General features: G+C 50.3%; 1 long non-coding RNA gene and 1 pseudogene across 1 annotated transcript; one reads left to right on the forward strand and one right to left on the reverse strand.

The window, feature by feature from the left end:
* Positions 1-8,767, forward strand: part of LOC149367519 (uncharacterized) — a 39,550-nt pseudogene extending 30,783 nt beyond the window's left edge.
* On the reverse strand, positions 1,135-3,297 carry LOC149367520 (uncharacterized). The gene is made up of 3 exons (XR_016287289.1): positions 2,866-3,297; positions 2,615-2,777; positions 1,135-1,516 (listed from the first exon to the last, which is right to left on the reverse strand). It is a non-coding gene; the product is annotated as an uncharacterized LOC149367520 (long non-coding RNA).
* Positions 8,768-21,353: the final 12,586 nt, after the last annotated feature.

Raw genomic sequence — 21,353 nt, forward strand, 5'->3', positions numbered from 1 at the left:
TCAGCTCTTATCAACTGTTCGCAAGGCGTTTTGCACCTTGCTCTCCCACCCATCGATCCCGAACCCTTGTCTTCTGTGCCCTGATTGTATTCTCCTAGCCAAGTTTCTCTGCCATCACGAGCCGCATCTTTCGTTGCCCTGCGTCCCAACCTGTCTATCCCTGATGGTGACTACCTAGTTGCACCTATTGCCGATCTGCTGCTGAGCCGCAACATTGCACAGCCCCATATGGTCGCTAGAGTCAGTGTTAGATTTCATAAATGATTCCTTAATTTCTGTGCTGTTCGTATACCCACTGGAATAGAATGACTTCACAGTGCCTTCTGAACCTCTCCAGCGTGAGACAAATAATGAAAATGCAAGTGTGTATGATCATAAGCACATTGCTATAGTAGGATACAACTTACAAAACAGTATTTAGTAACAATGGGCCACGGTCTGCAGCGTCCCATATTACTGCACTGACCAAGCACAACAATAAGCGAAATCAGCTTTTTAATCTTTGACTATAATAAACACACCAGAGGCATCAAAATTCTAGGGCGTATTTTTACTTGGGATTAGCTTCTTTTTTAGGCAACATAAAAAGTTAGCACAGCACACTACCGTTCTTTTGTCACGGACGATTTCTGTGTGGTGGCCCACAATGTGGACAGTTTCACTGCGGGCGAAAGTTTTATCCGACTGTAGTAAACGAGAAAGAAATAAGCTTGCACGCAAACAGCGTTTAAAAAAGTACCCAGACTCCTCACTACTGACTGGTATGTTGCTGATTCTGCAACCTTTTATTGTCTTATGAGAAAACAGTACTAAATATCTTACTGTTTTCAGAAATGTGCATATAACACAGAGGATCTAATTTCACATGCAAGGCCACCTGAGACAATGCTACTATGCCAGGTTGAAAAGACAGCTGCATGTCCAAACAAATCCAATTAAGCTGTAGTCCAGACTGGCCGACAGTGCACTAGTTGCATCAATGGCTGTGAGAACCAAAATTCTATGTCTCTTCTTTTTGCAGGAAAGCAAGAAATGATCGCAAAACTGTCATGTGTGCTTGCTTCCAAGTATATCACACAAGTTGGGGATTATTGAAATTTGAATTTATTACCAAAAAAAAAAGGGAGTGCACAGTACTTATAAACGTTGTGGCTCAAATGATGCTATGATGTCCATTATTTTTGCCTTGCATTGGCTGGCTATCTGCGGTGGCCACCTGCCAAGGGTCATCCCAATTGATAGACCAAAGGCCTCATTTTCAGACATTTTTTTTTGAAGCTGCAAAAGCAGCTGATCCTCAAAACTGTCATTTTTTCGTTTTTTGGCCTCGGGCCTTCTCACAAGGCTTTCTGGAGGTGCAGGTAATTCTATCTGCATGTCGCAGCTTTCTGCTGCTGTTTCAGGTGTTGAATGAACTGAGGGGCCATCCATCATTGCTGCGAAGATGTCTTCTGCGGTGCTGGGCTCATCAAGCACTGGCCTCTCTGTCTGTCGTGCAGTGGAACTACACGTTGTTCTGGAAGAGAAAACAGATGTCAGTAAATTGCATAAAGGCAGCACTTCCTTTGATATCTTTAATTATCTTATACAGAGCCATTGAGTTCCTCAATTGGCTGTTGTCCTCAACTTCTTTGCACTGCATGTTCGAGAAGGCATTATTATCTCTTCTTGCTAGTCTGAAAATCAGCATTTAGAATCTTTCTTTCTCTTTCACCCATAACTTTTGCCAACACCTCCTTTCCTTGCAATGCCTCTTGAGACAACCATCTTGCATTTCTTTGCCTTTGGCACTATCTCAGCAGTAACCTCCGGTAAGATACACGAACATCAGTCCACATCTCTTCAAGCGCCCTCTCACCTAGATCGAATTCTTGAAATTGGTTTCTCACTTCCAGTGCATATTCTGATGGAATTTGATCCAAATCGTACGTGAATGGCCTGCTAGCTTTCTGAGCTTGCTTCAATCGAAGCTTAAATTTGGCAACAAGAGGCTGATGATCGGTACGACAATCTGCTCCAGACTTTGTTTTTACAGATTTTCGTCCACTGCATTTTCAGCGCAGTCATTTAATGAACCCATGACATCTATCATGCAAGCCATGCGGATGCAAGCCTGAATGCTTTGAGGCATTCGGTGCTGTTAGTAAAGTTCTACATAAATAGCAAAAATGGAAGACAAAGGCAAAGAGCGATGTCATTTGCGGCATCTGCTATCTACTGAAAAAGCTCCGCCCGGAGGAAATTAGTGACAGGAGAAACGACAGAGTGGTGCAATGCGGATTGTAGGGATTTCCGAGAGGGGATGGCGGAAAGAACGTAATCTCAAAACACTGCACTACGTATACAAAGCCCATTCACATACACATGCAAACCAGTTATGAAAAAGTTCCACTGCTAGCGCGCTGTTGTACACGCAAGTTCCGCGCCGCACGCCAGCGGCCACCACCTCCGTACACACAAGTAGTACACGCTGCACATGCAAGCTGCATGTGTTTTGACCTGTCACTGTCAAGCAGCAGGCTTGGGGGCATCGCATAATATACCATACGACTGCTGACACAAAATAACAAGCGCGTAATATGACAAATAAAAGTGCGTTGCGTTCAATACGTACTTTCTTGGTCGGCCGCAATCCCGGTAAAATTCCATAGCTTGGGCGAATTCCCACGTTCGCTTCGCAACATATCCGCTCCCACTCCTTTTGGACAGCTCAATTGCCTTCTGTTCTCTCGTGTAACGATCTCGGAGCCGCTTCCACAACTTTAGGCATTCGTCCACTACAGTACGAAAGAAAAACAAGCGGCTTGCAGCAACCACAACAAAGGGTAAACACTACAGACGGCGAGTAGCGACGGCTTATTTTACCTGTAGCCAGGCCGCTTTCCCTTGCGATCCGTTTCCAGGCGTTTTCCTTCCGCTCCGTGTCCCTGTATTCGAGTTTTCGCGTGTCATACACACAAGGGTGTCTGCTAATTGCCTCAATGAATGCCTCAATGACGCTGTCGGAATACACGGCCATGCTGCCTACTTCCGCCATGGCTTCCCGTTGTGGACCGTGCCTCCCGCGTTGCGCGCAAAGGCTCTCGGTCAGACACGCAGTGCATTCTGGGTAGCGCAGGCGTCTGCTGTCGGCGCGAGATAGAGCAGGTTCTATTTCGACGTTGTGCAGCCGGCGCGCGTTGGTGGACGTCGGCGACGTTGGCGCGCCGGACTGTAGAGTGCCCCGTTTCTGCTAGCGTGACGTCGCTGTGCCGCGCGCTCGCGCGCGCACGCGTCACGTCGGACTATAAACGAGCCTTTACAGGCCACGCGCGGAGCGAGCGTCAGGAATGCGCGGAGAAAGGGGAGAGCCGTCCCCAACCGCTTCGTGGAACGAGGGGTCCTCCGTCTACGCGGCGGGTGAATGACCGGCTTTGCTGGAATTGCAACCAGCCCGGCCACGTGGCACGCGAATGCCAAGCTAGGCGTATGCAGGGAACGCCAGGCGCTGGCGGTGATGTCTGGTGGCAGCGGCCTTTCACCGTCAGCGGGAGAATTTCATGGTTGTCAAGGCGCTAGTCAGGAAAAGAACTCCCGCGCCGGCGACGGGGAGGCCTTTGTCCCGCTCGCCTGTAGAACTCAGGGAGTCGTTCCGCGCTCAAGCCCTTTTATGCTAGTGCAGTTAGCGGGTCGATGCTACTCTGCACTCGTAGACACGGGCTCAACGCTGTCACTGGTCGGTGACGAGGTGTACGAGGCCTGCCGGATAGGTAACATCCGTGTCAGACCGGCCGAAACCCCGTTAAGCTTAGCAGCTGGGGCGGCAAGGGCAAAGGGAGCAGTGCGTCTTACGATGCGTTTTGACGGCAGAAAGCGGAGACATCGCTTCGTCTATCTGCCTGGCTTGTCAATACCAGTAATTCTGGGAAGGGAGAATGGCTATCGTTACAGCCAGCTCGCCCCCCTCATTCCCTTCGAAAGCGCATCCTTGCCCGGCTGTCCTGCACAAAAGGTGGTTGTCCACACCTGTGCGACAGAAAGGCAGGTGAGCTCCCTCGAGACGCTGAGAGACGATGGCCCGTTAGAAGCGATTATTGCGTCTTTCTCAGGACCCAGTAGTCAGCGCCGAAGGCTCGCGGAAACTTTACTCCCGTTTTCGGATTGCTTCACGGAGAAACCGGGCAGAACCGACCTGCTTCAGCACGAGATTCAGACGGGTGATACGCGCCCTTTCAGGTGTAACCCGAGGCCGTTAAGTGCGCATAAGAGGCAGCTTCTCGACTGTGCCCTTGACGAGATGATTGATACCGGTGCGGTGAGACCCTCACAAAGTCCCTGGGCGTCACCAGTGGTTCTAGCGCCGAAGAAAGATGGATCGGTCAGGCTGTGTGTTGATTATCGTAAGCTCAACTCACTGACGCCTACGGTTGCGTACCCTTTCCAGTCGATCGAGGCTGTGATGTACACGTTAGGGAACGCGAGGTTCTTCACAGTCCTAGATGCAAGCAGAGGGTACCTGCAGATTGAGGTGGCCGAAGGTGACATTGAGAAAACCGCATTCACCTGCCACCGCGGGCTCTTCGAATTTACTCGACTCCCGTTTGGTTTGTCTAACGCCCCGAGCACGTTCATGCGACTGATGGACATCGTGCTGGGCGATGCAAGGTTCAACTACGCCATGGCGTACCTCGACGACGTTGTGATATTCTCACAGTCGTTCGAGGAGCACCTCATTCACCTGAATTCCGTTCTCGATAGAATGAGACGTGCCGGTCTAACCATCAATCCAAAGAAAGTGCAGTTGGCATCGAAGAGAGTGAACCTCTTGGGCTTTGTCGTGGATGATGGCACACTGAGACCGAATGATGACAAACTGCAGGCAATTCTGAACTACCCCTGCCCCATGGATGTGAAAAGCTTGCAGAGGTTTTTGGGGATGGTTGCGTTCTACAGGCAATTCATCCCGCGCTGTTCGGAGCTTGCAAGGCCGCTGAACCTGCTGTTGCGTAAAGGCTCGAAGTGGGTCTGGGGCAAGGAACAGAGTGACGCATTTGTTGCCTTGGCTCGCGCGATAGCGAATACCGCTAGTCTGCGCCTCCCCGACCTGAACAAGCAGTTTGTCTTGCAGACAGACGCTAGTGACTACGGTGTTGGAGCTGTTTTGTTGCAGGAACACGAGGGCAAACTGCGCCCTGTCGCGTTCGCTAGTCGCACGCTCACATCGGCGGAGCGGAATTACTCCGTGACCGAAAAAGAATGCCTGGCGATCATGTTCGCATTGTCGAAGTTCGACATGTACCTAGACGGAGCGGTCTTCACCGTGCAGACAGATCATCAGGCATTGTCTTGGTTAAAGAGGCTCAAGAACCCCGCAGGCAGACTCGCGAGATGGGCGCTGACGTTGCAACGTTACGCGTACGCCATCGAGTACCGCCGGGGCAGCTTGAACAAGGTGGCCGATGCTTTATCGCGCGCACCATGGAATGCTGGCGGAAGCGCTTCAGAGGCGCAGCCCAGCTTTGTAAAAAGCGGCGTCACCGCTGTTGGAGAGGAAGAGAGGGCGGACGGGAGTGTCGCGCCCTGTTTGGAGAGAGAGGAGACGGACAAAGGTCCCGCACGGTGCTGTGACGGAAGGGAAACACAGCAGCTCGTGGCGGCGACCGCTCGCCTGCCTAGGAGCGAGGCAGAAATAAATCTGTCTTGGGGAGTAGCGGTCAGTAGAGAAGAGCTGATCGAGGCCCAGAAAGCAGACGGTCTTTGCCAGCGGGTGCTGAAAGAGCTTGCGAGCAGCGCAGCTTGCACCGGGAACGCTGAGGGCAAGTACGACGCGTATCTGCTGGGCGATGATGGCTTGCTGCTCCGCTACATCCCCCAACTTGACGAGGAAGCGGCGATAGCATCCCCTTTCCGAGTCGTGGTCCCGAGAAGGTTGCGGAAACGGTTCCTGCAGTACTTCCATGACTCAGCGCTGGCAGGCCATGGCAGCGGCAGTAAGACTTACGACAAGTTATGCCGTGTCGCGACCTGGCCAGGCATGAGAAAGGATGTGCTGGGATACGCCCGTACCTGCCCGGTATGCCAGGTAGCCAAGCCTCGGGCGGGCAAGCCCGCTGGCATGATGAAGGCGGTAGTTAGCAACTACCCGTGGCAAGTGGTCGCGTGCGATATCATGGGACCCCTCCCTCGGTCCGCACGCGGAAACCAATTCATCCTGGTAATAACCGACCACTATTCCAAGTGGGTTGAGGTTTTCCCCCTTAGGAAGCTTGTGTCGGAACGAATTTGGGAAAAACTGTTGGAGACTTTCACTCGTTTCGGTTTCCCTTCCGACCTGATTACAGACAATGCTTCGTATTTCACAAGCAAAGTCTTTGTAGACTCCTGTCGGGCGCTTCAAATCCGCCACAGGAGAACGAGTCCCTACCACGCTCAGAGCAACATAAGCGAGCGGGTGAATCGAAATCTGAAGAGCATGCTGGTCGCGACGACCGAGCAGCACAGAGATTGGGACGCGCGGCTGTCCGAACTGGCGTTCGCTACAAGGACAACCGTGAACAGGTCAGTGGGTATTACACCCGCTTACTTGAATTTTGGGAGAGAGATCGCTTTTCCGCTAGAGAATGCCCTACTCGACGCGGCGGGGCCTGCGCCCCCTCCGCTTTCGCAGTACGCGGCAAGGCTCCGGGAGCGCCTGGAGGCAGCGCAGCGAGCAGCCCGCGAAAACCTCGATGTGGCGCGCATGGAGCAGGCGTATCAGTACAACAAAGGTCGCCGTCACGTCGTTTTCAACACGGGCGACCTAGTACTCAAGAGAACGCACCCACTTAGTAACGCAGCGCGCGGTTTCGCCGCGTCGCTAGCGCACAAGTGGGCTGGGCCGTACGAAGTTACGGCACGGACTACGCCGCTCACCTACCAGTTGCGGTTGTTGACAAACGGCGAAACCGCCGGTCCGGTGCATGTCGCTGATTTGAAGGCTTTCCACCTTCGCAAGGACGATGGCTGCGAAGCGGTGGAAAATCAGCGCGATGCGGCGATCTCACCCCCGGGAGGACGAGCAGGTAGCGGTGCGGTTTGCAACCGACGCTACGCCCTCTCAGTATGTCTTCTAGGAAGCTCCAGCGGACCGACGCCCGTGGCTCGGACTCCAGAAGGCAAGGCAGACCACCGTCGAACGGTGGCCGCCATCAAGGCGCGCCACCCGGCTGGCGGCAGGAGCCGCGCGAGTGGCGCAGGTTCCACGGCCGCGGTGGCCCCCACCGCCCGCCAAACCACATGCCTAACCACTGGAGAGCACCTCCCAGTGGTGCAGGCCAACGCAAGAGGGCCAGTGACGACCAGGCGCAGGGCCCCCCTCAGCACCCAGCCGGCGCTTCGGCCGCCGAGCAGCCGCAACCCAAGCGGCCCAGGGTCCTGCGGCACGTGGCCACCTGGACCACGGTCGCCAACGGAGCGGCCATCTCTTACTGAGCGCGGTCCAGGTGGCGGGACCAGGCGCAGCCCCTTCGCGGCGGAAAAGCGCTTGGTGGCTGCAGCGCCTTCCCCCGCTGCGCCACTGCAGAGGGGCGCCCGGAGGAGGCGGCCCTCCGCATCCTCCAGTCCAGCCGCCCAGACCTGCTGTCCCCGGCGGCCGAGGAGCTTTGGAGGGCGCTGCCGGCAGGGCCCCCAGCGGAGCCAGGCGCCTCGCTCCCCCAGGCGGCTCGTGAGGAGCCCGTCCAGCCAGCGGTGAGCGGCCCCCCGGCGAGCACCCCTCCCCCCTGCGACGACTCTATGGACCCGGACCCGGAGGTCGTCGAACGCCTACTGGCGGACCCCGGGACGGACGTTTGAGGGGGGGGGGGAGATGTAGGGTCTGCTCGCGGGCAAGTCAAATCCCGCGCCGCTCACCGCGGGTAGTCTGGAACCCTTCTTCCCGAGTGGTGGGGCGGGGGGAGAGAGGCGAGGAGAAAGCCTTTATAAGGCGAGACCGGAGAGGCTCGCGGCCTCTCGCTCTTGGACCAGCCCTGCCGAAAGGACCACCTGACCCAGCTGCCACGACGACGACCGGCCCCCCTGATGTGAGAATAAACCCTTTGTACAAAGTCCTGCCTCGAGTGACTGCCTGTGCGTCCCCGCGCAGAGGAATTGCCCACAGTGGTTAGACATTTGCTATGATCGTCTTGGGTCATTTGTACGATGGCCTGAGAAAGAAGAAATGATGGAGACAATGCCAGCTGCTTTTGTAGAAAACTTCGGATTGAATGTCAGAGTCATTCTGGACTGCTTTGAGGTATTTATTCATAGGCCCAGCTCACTGTTGCCACGTGCAGAAACGTGGTCTCAATACAAACACCACAATACTGTAAAATTTCTGTTAGGAATCTCCCCGCAAGGAATGGTTACGTATATTTCCCAAGCATTTGGTGGGCATGCCAGTGACAAGCTGATCACCGAGGACAGTGGCATACTCAATCTGTTAGACAGAGGAGACATCGTCCTAGCAGACAGGGAGTTCCTCATTGCTGAGAGCGTTGGCATGTGTTGTGCAAAGTTGGCAGTTCCTGCATTCACAAAAGGGAAAAGGCAGCTTTCTAGTTCCGAGGTTGAGCGAACACGACAAATTGCTAATGTTCGTATTCATGTTGAGCGCGTTATTGGAATGGTGAAGAAAAAATACACAATATTAAAGGGAAGCCTTCCAGTAGAAGTTCTAAGAAAGAATACCAGCAATGAATGTGTAATTGACAAGATTGCAAGGGTCTGCTGTGCACTAACAAACTTATGTAACTCAGTGGTGCCATTCGACTAATTTTTTTATAGGAGTAAATGCATGCCTGTGTCCAAAAATTGTTACTGGTTGGTAGCTCTTACTAGGTTTAGGTTTATGGGGGTTTAATGCCCCAAAGCGACTCAGGCTATGAGGGACACCGTAGTGAAGGTCTCGAGAAATTTCGACCACCTGGGGTTCTTTAACATCGCACAGTACACGATGTCAGTGCACGTTGGCTCTTACTGCTGTGCAGCAGCGGTGGAAGGAAAGGTGGAGCAACTGTTTCGCAGTGCCCACTTAAAGCATGCCATGAGCGAAGGGGTGAAAGGGGGTACATAGCTTGAATCACCACAGTGAAGGGCTACATATTATTTCAGCATTCACAGTTCTTGTACATTCTATAGCGTACTGGCACTTTTGCATTCCACCTTTATAAAAATTCAACCGTGGTAGCCAGCATTCAATGCTGCAACCTCCAGCTCAGCAGCCAAAGGCTGTACTCCAAATCGTGGTGGCAGTGACTGACATTTCTGGCGTAAATTTTCTTTTTACTTCTTTACTGCATATCATGTTACTTTATTAAATTACTACGCTTTAGTATTTGGTAAATATTCAATGTTTACATGGTTTATGTTTTCCGTGCAGTGCCTGTGCACCTCTTTTGTATAATTATTGTGTACTGACGTCTCGAATGCATGCAGTGCTTCTTTACTTGCATTTATATATATTTAGATTACATCTCCTGTGTGTTATATAACGTGGCCACACTCTAATACAGTGCTTCTCCATCTCTTTTTCTGTACATAATGTCACCAATTCTTTGTATTTTGTTGCTGTGATGTTACTATGGTATGTGCTGCGCACCGCTGCCCCTGCTTCAGGTGCGGGGACCTCGCCAGGCAAATTGGCCTTTTGACCCGGCTCCCTCTTTCTGTTGAAAAAGAAAGGAATTAAAATTCAATTTCAATTGTACAGGTGCAGCTATAGACTTAGGTCGGAGCATACTGCAACTAGAGTACAACCCTAATACAGTACAATAAGTACTTTCTTCTGGGCGAGTTGGTTCATAATTTCCAAAGGTAAACGACTTGCGCAAACAGTAGAAGAAGAAGGAGACGGTACAACAGGACAGAGCGCAGTTATGCGAAGTTATGCGCTCTGTCCTGTTGTACCGTCTCCTTCTTCTTCTACTGTTTGCGCAAGTCGTTTACCTTTGGAAACTAATACAGTAAAAGCACGTCAAGTAACGAAACAGCTGGATAAAGCATAAAAGTGTTTATTTGTTTTCACAAATAAAGCTGTAACCTGTTTATTACTTTTCACAAATCATCACACCTGGTCTGTGCCGCCGCCGTGGCTCAGTGGTTATGGTGCTCGGCTGCTGACCCGAAAGACACGGGTTCGATCCCGGCCGCGGTGGTTGAATTTCTTTGGAGGAGAAATTCTAGACGCCCGTGTACTGTGCGATGTCAGGGTACGTTAAAGAACCCCAGGTGGTTGAAAATTCCGGAGCCCTCCACTACGTCTCTCATAGCCTTAGTCGCTTTTGGATGTTAAACCCCATAAACCAAACCCACAGCTGGTCTGTATCTCTTGTAGGGGTGCGTTTATTAGGCGTCCTCAAGAGACCGAACCGCCGTGCAGGATCTGGCAGCATAGACGGGCGTAGCCAGCACCAAGAGAGCGGGGGCAACTTCGTCGTCGTCAGGCACAGCGTAGTGTCAGCGCATAACTTCGTCGTCATCAGGCGCAGCCCAGTGTCGGCGCATAACTTCGTCATCGTCAGGCGCTGCCCAGTGTCGGCGCATGGCGGTAGCGGAACCTGTCACAGTTGGCACACTACGGTTTGCGTTGGGTGAGAACGGCACCCAGTCCAATACCGCTGGCGTCAGTGTGGATCTCAGTAGGCGCAGTCGGGTCAAAGTGGCGCAGGATGGGAGGCGAAACCAAAAGGCGGCGCAAGGTGTCGAAGGCGCCATAGCAAGCAGGCGTCCAAGCGGAGAGGTTGGAGCTGCCTGCGAGTAGCTGGGTCAGAGGAGCGATGATCGTGGCGAAATTCAAGATGAAGCGACGGAAGTACGAGCAAAGGCCAACGAAGCTACGGAGCTGCTTCAGTGAGGTGGGCTTCGGAAATTCGGCAACTGCACGGAGTTTGGCGGGGTCCGGAAGAATGCCGTCTTTAGAGACATGTCCTAAAATGGTGAGTTGTCGGGCAGCAAAGCGGCACTTTTTCAAATTCATCTGAAGCCCAGCGTCAGTAAGACAAGTCAGAACGCGCTGCAGGCGGAGGAGATGAGAAGAAAAGTCCGCAGAAAAGACGACGATGTCATCGAGATAGCAAAGACAACTCTCCCACTTGAGTCCACTAAGGATAGTGTTCATCAGGCGTTCGAAAGGTGCCGGGGCGTTGCAAAGGCCAAACGGCATGACGTTGAACTCATATAAGCCGTCAAGTGTTATGAAGGCAGTTTTTGAGAGATCGACGTCAGCCATGGGCACCTGCCAGTAGCCTGACCTCAAATCCAGCGAGGAGAAATACTCAGCGCCCTGCAAGCAGTCCAGGGCGTCATCGATTCGTGGCAGGGGATAGACGTCCTTGGTAATCAACACAGAACCTGATGGAACCATCTTTTTTACCAACAAAACAGGAGACGCCCAGGGACTGTGGGAGGGCTGTATGACACCCCGACGGAGCATGTCGTCCACGTGATCAGAAATGACGCGGCGCTCAGAAGCTGAGACACGATAGGGGCGCTGGCGAAGAGGGGCGTATGTACCGGTGTCGATGGTGTGCGCAACGACAGACGTGCGGCCCAAGGCAGTCTGAGGAAGATCGAAAGAAGAACTGAAACGCTGGAGGAGGGCGACGAGTTGGTCACGTAGCGCGGGTGGAAGGTCAGCGTCAGTGGCACGGTAGAAGACGTCGGAGGGCGGTGCATCGTTCTTAACATCACAACAGCTGAGCACATCGACATCGAAGAAAGCAGTGGTATCAAAAATAGGGTAGGGAAGGCAGGACTCAAGTTCTTCAATACGCCCGAGGCATTCACCTCGGAGCACTGCTGACGGGCACGAAGACGGGTTTGAGACGTAAATTGCACTTTGTCCATGGTTGATCGTCAGAACAGCAAAGGGAAGTAGGAGACAGAGATGGCGGGAAGCGGTTTCGGAAGGCGTGAAGAAAACAGTTGAATGAGGGACGCCGACACAGGAGAGCGGTACGAGGGCAGCAGAAAACGGAGGAATGTCGGTACCAGTCGCTACCACAAGTTTGGCAGACTGCGTAGGTACGTCGCAAAAGGGAGCGTCACACAGCGGAGAAAAGGCGATTTCAGCTCGAGCGCAGTCAATAACGGCACGATGAGTCGGAAGGAACTCACATCCCAGGATGATGTCGTGTGAGCAGTGAGACAGCACAATAAACTCGATGGTGTACAAAACATCTTGAATGAGGACACGGGCCGTACATGCGGCTGAGGGATGAATGCGCTGTGCTGAGGCGGTGCGAAGCGAAAAGTCAGAAAGTGGGGTTGTCACTTTGTGGAGTCGGCGGCAGAGAGCGTCACTTATGACAGATACTGCAGCGCCCGTGTCGACGAGGGCGAGAACCTTGGCACCTTCCACGAACACTACGATTACATTAGCGGGACGACACGGAGGACTTGAGGAGTTCGAAACAAGCACAGTTCTTGCCCCCGGAACTGCGACTGTTAGTTTCCCTCAAGTGCGGAGCTAGAACGTCGCAGCATCGGAGAAGGGGAACGGCGTCGAGGGGAAGGCGATCGGCAAGTGCAAATTTGGCGATCAGGAGAAACAAAGGGGGGACCAGGTGGCCTTCTCGGCGAGGATAGTTCGGCATCGTACGGGTAGGAGCGCACATCAGGTCGAGAAAGCGGAAGGCGCTGGCGGCAAACCCGTGCGACATGGCCGGGCAGACCACAGGCGTAACAGATGGGTCGGTTGTCCGCAGTACGCCAGGGATTCGTAGGATGTGGGCGAACTCTTGAGAACGGAGCTTGAGATGGGGGCTCAGACGGCGGCGGAGGGCGGAAAGACGGAGCGGCCTGGTAGGAATCGGGTGCCGGCGTATGTCGCGGCCTGGCCACCGCTTGGGCGTACGTCAGGGGTGCTGTCACAGGGGGGAGCACAGGGCTGGACGGCAGCAGATCAGCGACTTGGTCTTACACGACACGGCGAATGGTAGGAGCCAAAGACGGGGTCGAGTCAGGAACTTGGCGGGCGGGGTCTTCAAAATGGGATATGAGGGACAGCTGGCGAGCGACCTCTTCACAAACGAAGGCTTTGATTTGGTTGAGAAGAGGGGAGTCCTCAGGAGTAGTACCGCCCAGGGCCAGTGTGGAGAGGGCTTCGTCGCAGACACCGGCACGCCGTGTAGAAGCGCGCTGCTTGCGGAGCTCGTCGTAGCTCTGGCAAAGCTTAATAACCTCACTGACGGTGGTGGGATTTTTCGCGAGGAGCATCTGAAATGCGTCGTCAGCGATGCCTTTGAGGATGTGGTGGATCTTGTCCGCTTCTGGCATGGCGGCGTTGACACGTTTGCAGAGGTCAACGATGTCCTCAATGTAACTTGTGAAGGTCTCGTCGGTGTGTTGAGCGCGGTCCCGTAAGCGCTGTTCGGCACGGAGCTTGCGCACCGCAGGGCGGCCGAACACTTCCGTAAAACTCTTCTTAAATACGGGCCAAGTAGGTCCGCCTCATTGTTTCGAAACCAGAGGTTCGCCACGTCCGTGAGATAAAAGATGACGTTACTCAGCTTGATAGTGTCATCCCACTTGTTATAGCTGCTCACTCGCTCATACGATGACGACCAGTCGTCAACGTCTTGGTCGGCAGTGCCACTGAAGAGGGCAGGGTAACGCTGCCGGATGACGCCAGAACAAATGACGGTGGTTGAACTGGCCGCCGGTGTTGGGGCAGTCTCATCTGGCATGGTTGACACAGGCGGCAGCGTACGGCTCCGGAGTTCCAGGTTGGTAGGGAACGTACCCCGCACCTCCACCAATTGTAGGGGTGCGTTTATTAGGCGTCCTCAAGAGACCGAACCGCCGTGCAGGATCTGGCAGCGTAGACGGGCGTAGCCAGCACCAAGAGAGCGGGATCAACTTCGTCATCGTCAGGCGCAGCGTAGTGTCGGCACATAACTTCGTCGTCGTCAGGCGCAGCCCAGTGTCGGCGCATAACTTCGTCGTCGTCAGGCGCAGCCCAGTGTCGGCGCATGGCGGTAGCGGAACCTGTCACAGTTGGCACACTACACTCTTATTTTTTAGCACTATCTTTTACATAATAAGCCTGGCAAAACCACTTCTCACATTTTGGTGCTCTCCTCAGTCCTACGCACCCAAAATGGAACCATTTAATGGCACAGCTCTCGTTGTCACAGGCAATCATTTTGCCGCTTTCACGTCCCCTACATAGACAGTAGCTGTCGTCAGATGCGAATTAAGTCACTTTGTAGATTCTGATGTGACGGTGTGTTTAATGAAACAGATGTTTAAACAGCTGCAGATTGAACTTCTGATGCGCTGTTGCTGGTGCTACTTGTATTCTGGACCCCACCGGTGTTTTTGTTAGAAAACCAGTGTGCGACCAACTCTGGCAGCAGAACGTTTTGTGAAAAATTTCTCTGCCTTGTCAACCTGTGCGACAATAAAACTGCTATATCTCGAAACCATCTGAATGTTTATGCCATTCTTGTTCCAAAGAACAAAGTCGGCATAGTCAAGCTTGCATACAAACATCTGCGTTTGCAGTTGGTAGTAGTAACGGTGAGTTTTCTTTAAAGGGGCACCGCGATGATTTCTTCAGTACCCGTTATTATCATTAAATAGATTCATCATGCTTTCCAGAGACCAGAGCAAAAAGAATTATTGAAATCGGAGCATGCAAACGAAAGTTATTCCACTCTGAAAATTCGAAATGAAATGATCAGACGAAAATGCATTTCACTCACCCATTTCACTCACCCAGTACCGAGATTGGGCGCTACCAATCAGAACCGCGCCTAGCGCACACGCAGCGGAAGCGTGCATGCAGTTGTTGCTTTGTCGGGGCTGTAGACAGCCGCGCATTTTGACGGCGTCTTCCCCCCGTGTACGCGACGCCGTTGTCAGGGCAGGGGGACTAACGACAAAGGAAGCTCCCCGAAGTTTCTTCTTTAGTCGGACTGGAAGGCTGTCAGCGGTATCCCCCCTCCCCCCCAAACTCGACTCCCGTCTCCTGTCCGGCCTTTCTCTTCACAATTTCGGGCAAGGTGTGTCGACTGGCTTTTTTTTCGCTGCCGTCTTGGTATGGTCACGGCCGGTCCGACGCGCGCGCTTTCTGGCCTGAGCCAACGTTTTTTGAACAGCGCTGGCCGCCACGAAGGTTTGAAGCGGAATGGAAAGTGTCGCCCCTAGCTGAATTCTTGTTAGTTTTCGTTCGCTTTCCCTGCTTCTTTCCAGTTTTTTGTGGCATGCGAAAAGCTTTCAGTACCCAGACACATAATATTTTGGATCAATTTCGTAAATATAAAGGAACAATATGCAAACTGGACGCCCAACCAATGAGAAAGGCAGCGCCCTATCTGGATGCCACCTTATTTCCGCTGCCGCAAATGGCCGCCGCGTTGCGACACCATCGGCTCGAAACAAGCATTTCTAGCGAAGATTAAAATATCAAATATTATTATTTCGGCGATCTCATTGCGCGTTCAGGACTCACAATATCCCTTACTGTGCATACAAATAATAAAGAACCCATGCATTATGTACGTCGCAGGGTACCTTTAAGAGCAACTCACCGTCACACTCTGTCACACAACTGTTTGCATCGGTCAGGAGTTCACTGAGGTGGCCATCTCTCACTTTCCATGGACACTTCACTTCCACAACGCCTGCACCGCAGCAGGTGCAGTTCACCATCAAGTCAGGGGTGGCCGCCAGAAATAAACGTTCCCGGCAGATGAATATCCCGGCACCTCTAAATTCAATGCCATCATGATGTTCACGCATCACATTTCGATATTTTGCAAGAGCCTGCGGTTCACTCAGGCGGCCGTACCGAACAGTTGGAACTGACAGTTTCTGGCTCTCGGGGGCACAAATCCGTTTGACCAGAGTTAGGGATGGTGCTTCCAGCTTTGTATGGCATACATCATACAACGTTGATGCTGTCACACGGCCGGTTCTGAATGCAAACCATTTTGAACTCTGTGCCTGGCTCCTGGTCCTTTTTTTCTATGCTTTGCATGGCTTCCTCGTTGATGGTCAGGCTGCGGGCTATCTCATCGCACTTCTGAAGCACGGCGTTGTAATCTAAGCTTTCAGCACTCCGATCGTAGAGCAGCCGAAGATCAGCACCGCTGCATTTTTGTACAGCAGGCTTGTACAGGTGACTGTACCTTAGGTCCGTGCTCAGCATAACAGGCCGGAGCCCAGACTCGACCATGCCGTCGAAAAAAGTTTTTAACTCTTCTTTTGGTTGGGGGTGGAGCCGGCGTGGGCGGAACACTTCATTTGGCAGCGGCGGCGGCTCGTCTGAGGGACGCTGTTTGATTCTTCGTTCTTGAACTTTTGCAGGTTAGTTTTCAAATTCACCTCTTTCGTATCAACTTTCCGCCGCTGCTGCCAATGTGAAGTGTTTTGCGTTCAGTGGCTGCTGTTTGACGTATCTTGCAATGTCGCGTTGCTGTGCTTGCAGGGGTGTGTTTCTTGGGGATTCTGCTCGCTTGGCTTGCACTGAATGCGCATTCTTATTCCATGTGGGGGAGTGCTCCGGGGTTGCTGAGGGAGCACTTAAAACCAAAAACAAAAGAGAGTCACTCAAGAAAAATTGCAAGTGCAGCTCATGCAAGCCAGGTGGGTCAAAAGAAAACTGTGCTGAGTCTCCTGTCTTGCTGGAAACAGACATACATGCAGTACTTCTAGACATAAATGGCAAACTGAACTCTCGCCTTTGCCTACCAGGCAAAGTTGATTCGATTGAGAATTCTATTGAGTTGCTCTCAGCGGAGTTCGACAACTTTGCTACACGTCTTGATGCTCAAGAAAAAGAAACGAAGCAGTTGAAAGATAGGGTAAGCACCTTGGAAAACAAATGTGATTCAAATGAAGTAGCAGAACTAAAAGCTGAACTGAATGACCTTGAATGGCGAAGCCGAAGGTTGAACCTGGAGTTTCATGGCATTTCTCAAACGGATAACGAAATTCTTCTCGACAAAGTAAATGAAATTGGTGCAACACTGAGTCTGGAACCCCTCGTCACGCACGACGTCACAGCAATCCACAGGCTGCCGTCGAAACGCGACAAAATACCTGGTGTCATCGTTCGTTTTGCCCGTCAGGAATTAAGGGATAAATGGTTTGCCAAGAAACGTGCCTTGAGTGACGAGAATAGTGACCAGTACATCCTGGAAAACCTGACAAAGCACGCTCGTAATCTTCTCTTTGTCACAAAGAACTGGGCTAAGGAGCATGGTTATGCGTTTGTTTGGCACGCAAACGGCAGGATCCTTATCAGAAAGAAGCAAGGTGATTCAGTCGTCGTTGTCCGATCTGAAGCGGACCTCGCTCAGCTGTCTTAAGCTTTTTACACATTATGCAGTACCACGAGCTTCTCCTACCGCACGAAGTTAAGAGCAGCTTAGGAATAGAAAACAGCTTTTCAGCTTTACACCTAAATATTCGCTCGATAAGAAACAAGGCCGACCACTTGCCCTATCTCTTAGCACACCTTCAACATAGTTTTGATGTGCTGTTGTTCACAGAAACGTGGGCGGTGCATGAAATTGATTTTATAAACCTTCCTGATTATTCTCTTTTCTATTTGAACCGAAGCACGCGTGGTGGCGGTGTAGCCATTTACGTCAAAAGCGGTCTTAAAGCAGACCTGCTACCCGAGTTTTCTGTTATGAAGAATGATTTTGAGATACTTACAGTCAAAATTGCTGACAGTATTGTCTCAGTGGTATATAGGCCCCCGTCAGGTTGCACTGATACCTTTATTGAGATTTTGATGCCTTTCTTGACTTTTGCTCTCGGGAAAAATCTACGCTTATTGGTGGCGACTTTAATCTTAACATTGAAGATAATAGTCGTAACAGCAGTGCCTTTTTAGAAGCTGTCTGGTCCAATGGATTTTTGAATTTAATAACCACACCTACCAGATTTACAGCTACTTCTTCGAGTACACTTGATCTTTTGATTGTTGACATCGCTTCGTATGTCAATTGTGCTGGAACTATATTTTCGGATATTAGTGATCACTGCGCTGTATTTGCTTCTGTTGTTGCCCAAACACCTGCTGTCAATTGTGAACATAACGTCTTTACTTACCAGTGCATTAATGAAGAATACCTTAACCGTTTTAGGCTGTCAATACTTTCTGAAGACTGGAGCTCGATTTTCAATTACTCTCAGCCGGACGATTGCTATAAGCACTTTCTTAATAAATTAAAAGTACACTACACACGCTGCTTTCCATGGAAGACAAAAACTAAAAAATCTAAGATCCGAAAACCATGGGTAACCCCCCTTCACATGAAAATGAAGAACCGCAAAAGTAAGCTTTTCAAGCGTTTTATGCTCCATAAGGATCCTGCTGATTTAGTTTCATTCAAAAAATATCGTAATAATCTAACAAGTGAGCTAAGGAGCGCTAAGCAAGCTTACCAGCAGCGCTTAGTTAGTAATAACAAGCACAATCCCCGACAGCTATGGAAAGTTTTGAATGAAGCTTTTGTCCACAAAAAACATAACAAAACACTAGGTGAACTATTTGTCGAAAATGAGCTTTTATCCGGGGCCTCCCTTGGAGAGAAATTTAACTGTTTTTTTACTGCCTTTAAGCCAACCGGAGATGTAAAACCTGCCACTAGTACAATTAGCAATATGCCTAATGAATCACTAGTCTTTTATCAAACCGATTCGGAAGAAGTGTTCTCAGTATTAATGAATCTGAAATCAACACGCTGTGTGGATTATGATGGGCTGCAAATAAAACCGCTGAAGTTTGTTGCAGACCTAATAGCCCCGTATCTAGCTTTCATTTTTAATCAGTCCCTTTCATGCTCTATTTTCCCTAATGAAATGAAAAATGCCAAAGTAACAGTTATCTTTAAAGGAGGTAATAAAGCCGTATTAACCAACTACCGCCCGATTTCCGTACTTCCGGTTTTTTCGAAGGTATATGAGAAGATTATTCTAAAAAGAATGGATAGCTTTTTTACTAAACACAGCTTGCTAACAGATTCACAGTTCGGGTTTCGAAAAGGACGCTCTACCGAATCTGCTCTCCTCTCACAAAAAGAATTTATCTTGCAAAATTTTGAACGTAAATGTCTAACTCTCGGTATCTTTGTTGATTTCAGTAAGGCTTTTGGCTTTCTTAACCACACTATTTTGCTTGCTAAACTAGAAATGTATGGTGTTCGAGGAATGTGTCTCCATCTTCTACGGTCATACCTCACTGATCGAAAACAGGCTGTTTTCTGTGATGGACATGGATCCACTCTTCAGGCTATAAACTGTGGAGTGCCTCAGGGCAGCCTTTTAGGTCATTTTCTCTTTAACGTATACATAAATGATCTCGTAAACATTGACAGTAACGTTAAATTCATTCTGTACGCAGATGACACCAGTATTTTCATAACGGGCTCCTCAACAGATCAGTTATTAAATCGCGATAATGCTGTTCTTAAAACTTTGCATGCGTGGTCCGTTCAAAATGGGTTGTCTATTAATACCAATAAATCTAAAGCTGTTTTCTTCAGGCCTAAAAACGTCAAAATTAACTTAAACGATGATCTTCAACTTGGGAATCATAAAATAGAAATCGCGGACACCTTCAAATCACTCGGTGTAATTTTTGACGCCTGTATGAGCTGGACCGCACACGCAACACATCTTCGCAAGAAATGAGCTCCTTCCGTTGGTTTTCTTGCTCGGAACCGCACTGAATTTCCTCCCTGTGTAAAACGAATGATTTATCATGCCCTATTCCAATCACACATTAACTATTGCCACATAATTTGGGCTACCACATCCAAAACAAATCTACAGAAAATTCTAATTCTCCAAAAGAAAGCTATCAGGATTATCGCAGGTGCCAGTTTTACTGCCCATACGGCTGAATTGTTTACTAAGTATGAAGTAATTCGTGTCAATGTTTTTCTTGAGTACCGCCTATTATACTATCTCAAATTTTCTTCACCATCAATATGTAATTTTTTGCTTAATATCGCATTGTTAAAGCACATAGAAAAGTATGTTCAAACCCGATCAACTGCAAAATGGACACTTCCACGAGCTAGAACTAACTATGGTAAACAAGCACTTAACTTCCTTATACCTAATGTTCTAAACAGCTACGAATCTAACCAGCTGAGCATGTATAACCTCCGACCACATGATTTAAAAGTGTACTTTGTAAATAATATTCCATAACTTCTTTTCATATATTGTAGTTTGTGTATGTTTTAGTGTCCTTTTCCCCTTTGTAATCAACCCAGCAGTGTATAACTTTCAAATGCATTTGTTCAGTTTTAATTGTTTTTAGAGCGCAGCTCTTTGGCGTCCGTTCCTGGGTTTCGCGTCATCGTCGTCGGCCTCGTAACCAGCTCCGCCCCCAATGTCACGCTTTCAATTGGTCGAAATGCTCGTGACGTCACAATGCGCGAATTTCAAATGGGGCCAATTGTACTTTGGCTAGTAACCATGCAACCAATCAAAGGGATCGTATAGTGATGCTGCAACTAAGTTGGACTGAGTTTAGTTAATTGCTTAATTAATCAATTAGCCTAATTCATATAGAGGAGAATGAAGAGGTCAGAAGAAAAGAAAAGAAAGACGCGCGCCGCAGCGACAACAGCGTCCGCGAAAGGAGACGCTGCTGAAAAAAACAGATAAGTACAAAGCCGCGTTCCCTCCACCACCACGCACTTCCCCACTCAGTAAGACGTTGCTCGTTTCATATACGTTGTGTCGAACATCCTAGACAGTTCCAACAATTGACAGGTTAATGACAGAACACGATGGATAGAAATAAATAATATAAATATGAAATAGCCTAATTAACCTTTCTAGTTAGACCGCATAAATCAATAAAACCGAGAACGAAATTAGTCGAGCTGGGGAATCGAACCAGGGTCTCCGGAGTGCGATACGAGCACGCTAGCCACTCCGTAATGCCAGCTGAATGGTTTGGAATGAACAAAGGCGCGTCTAGCTAATACGGCGTCTTCGTTCACTCCCATCTTCCACCTTTCCCTTACGGCGAGGTGCAGGTGTCCACCCAGATATGCGAGAGAGATACATTTCCTTTCCTCAAAAAATAAATTTACCGTCCAGCAAGGCGTACAGCCGAATTGGCGATGGCGTTCTGTGGACTCCCTGGCAGCGTTGCAAGACGCTGTCGCGTTCCACTCTTACAGGCGAAGCTTAACATGTTAACCACACATCAGTAACACACGCAGACAGCCAATGAACGCGTCATTCGCTGGCAGCACTTGATTCATCATTCACAACCACATTCTTAACGTACGCTCCCTTGCCGCACATGCCAAGGACGTACACCACGATCACATTCTGCGCCATTCCTCTGTACTTTGCTTTGCTGAAACCTGGATGGA

The sequence above is a fragment of the Amblyomma mixtum genome, chromosome 1, assembly GCF_055824585.1.
Source record: "Amblyomma mixtum isolate Tamu chromosome 1, ASM5582458v1, whole genome shotgun sequence".
In the NCBI taxonomy this organism is placed as follows: Eukaryota; Metazoa; Arthropoda; class Arachnida; order Ixodida; family Ixodidae; genus Amblyomma; species Amblyomma mixtum.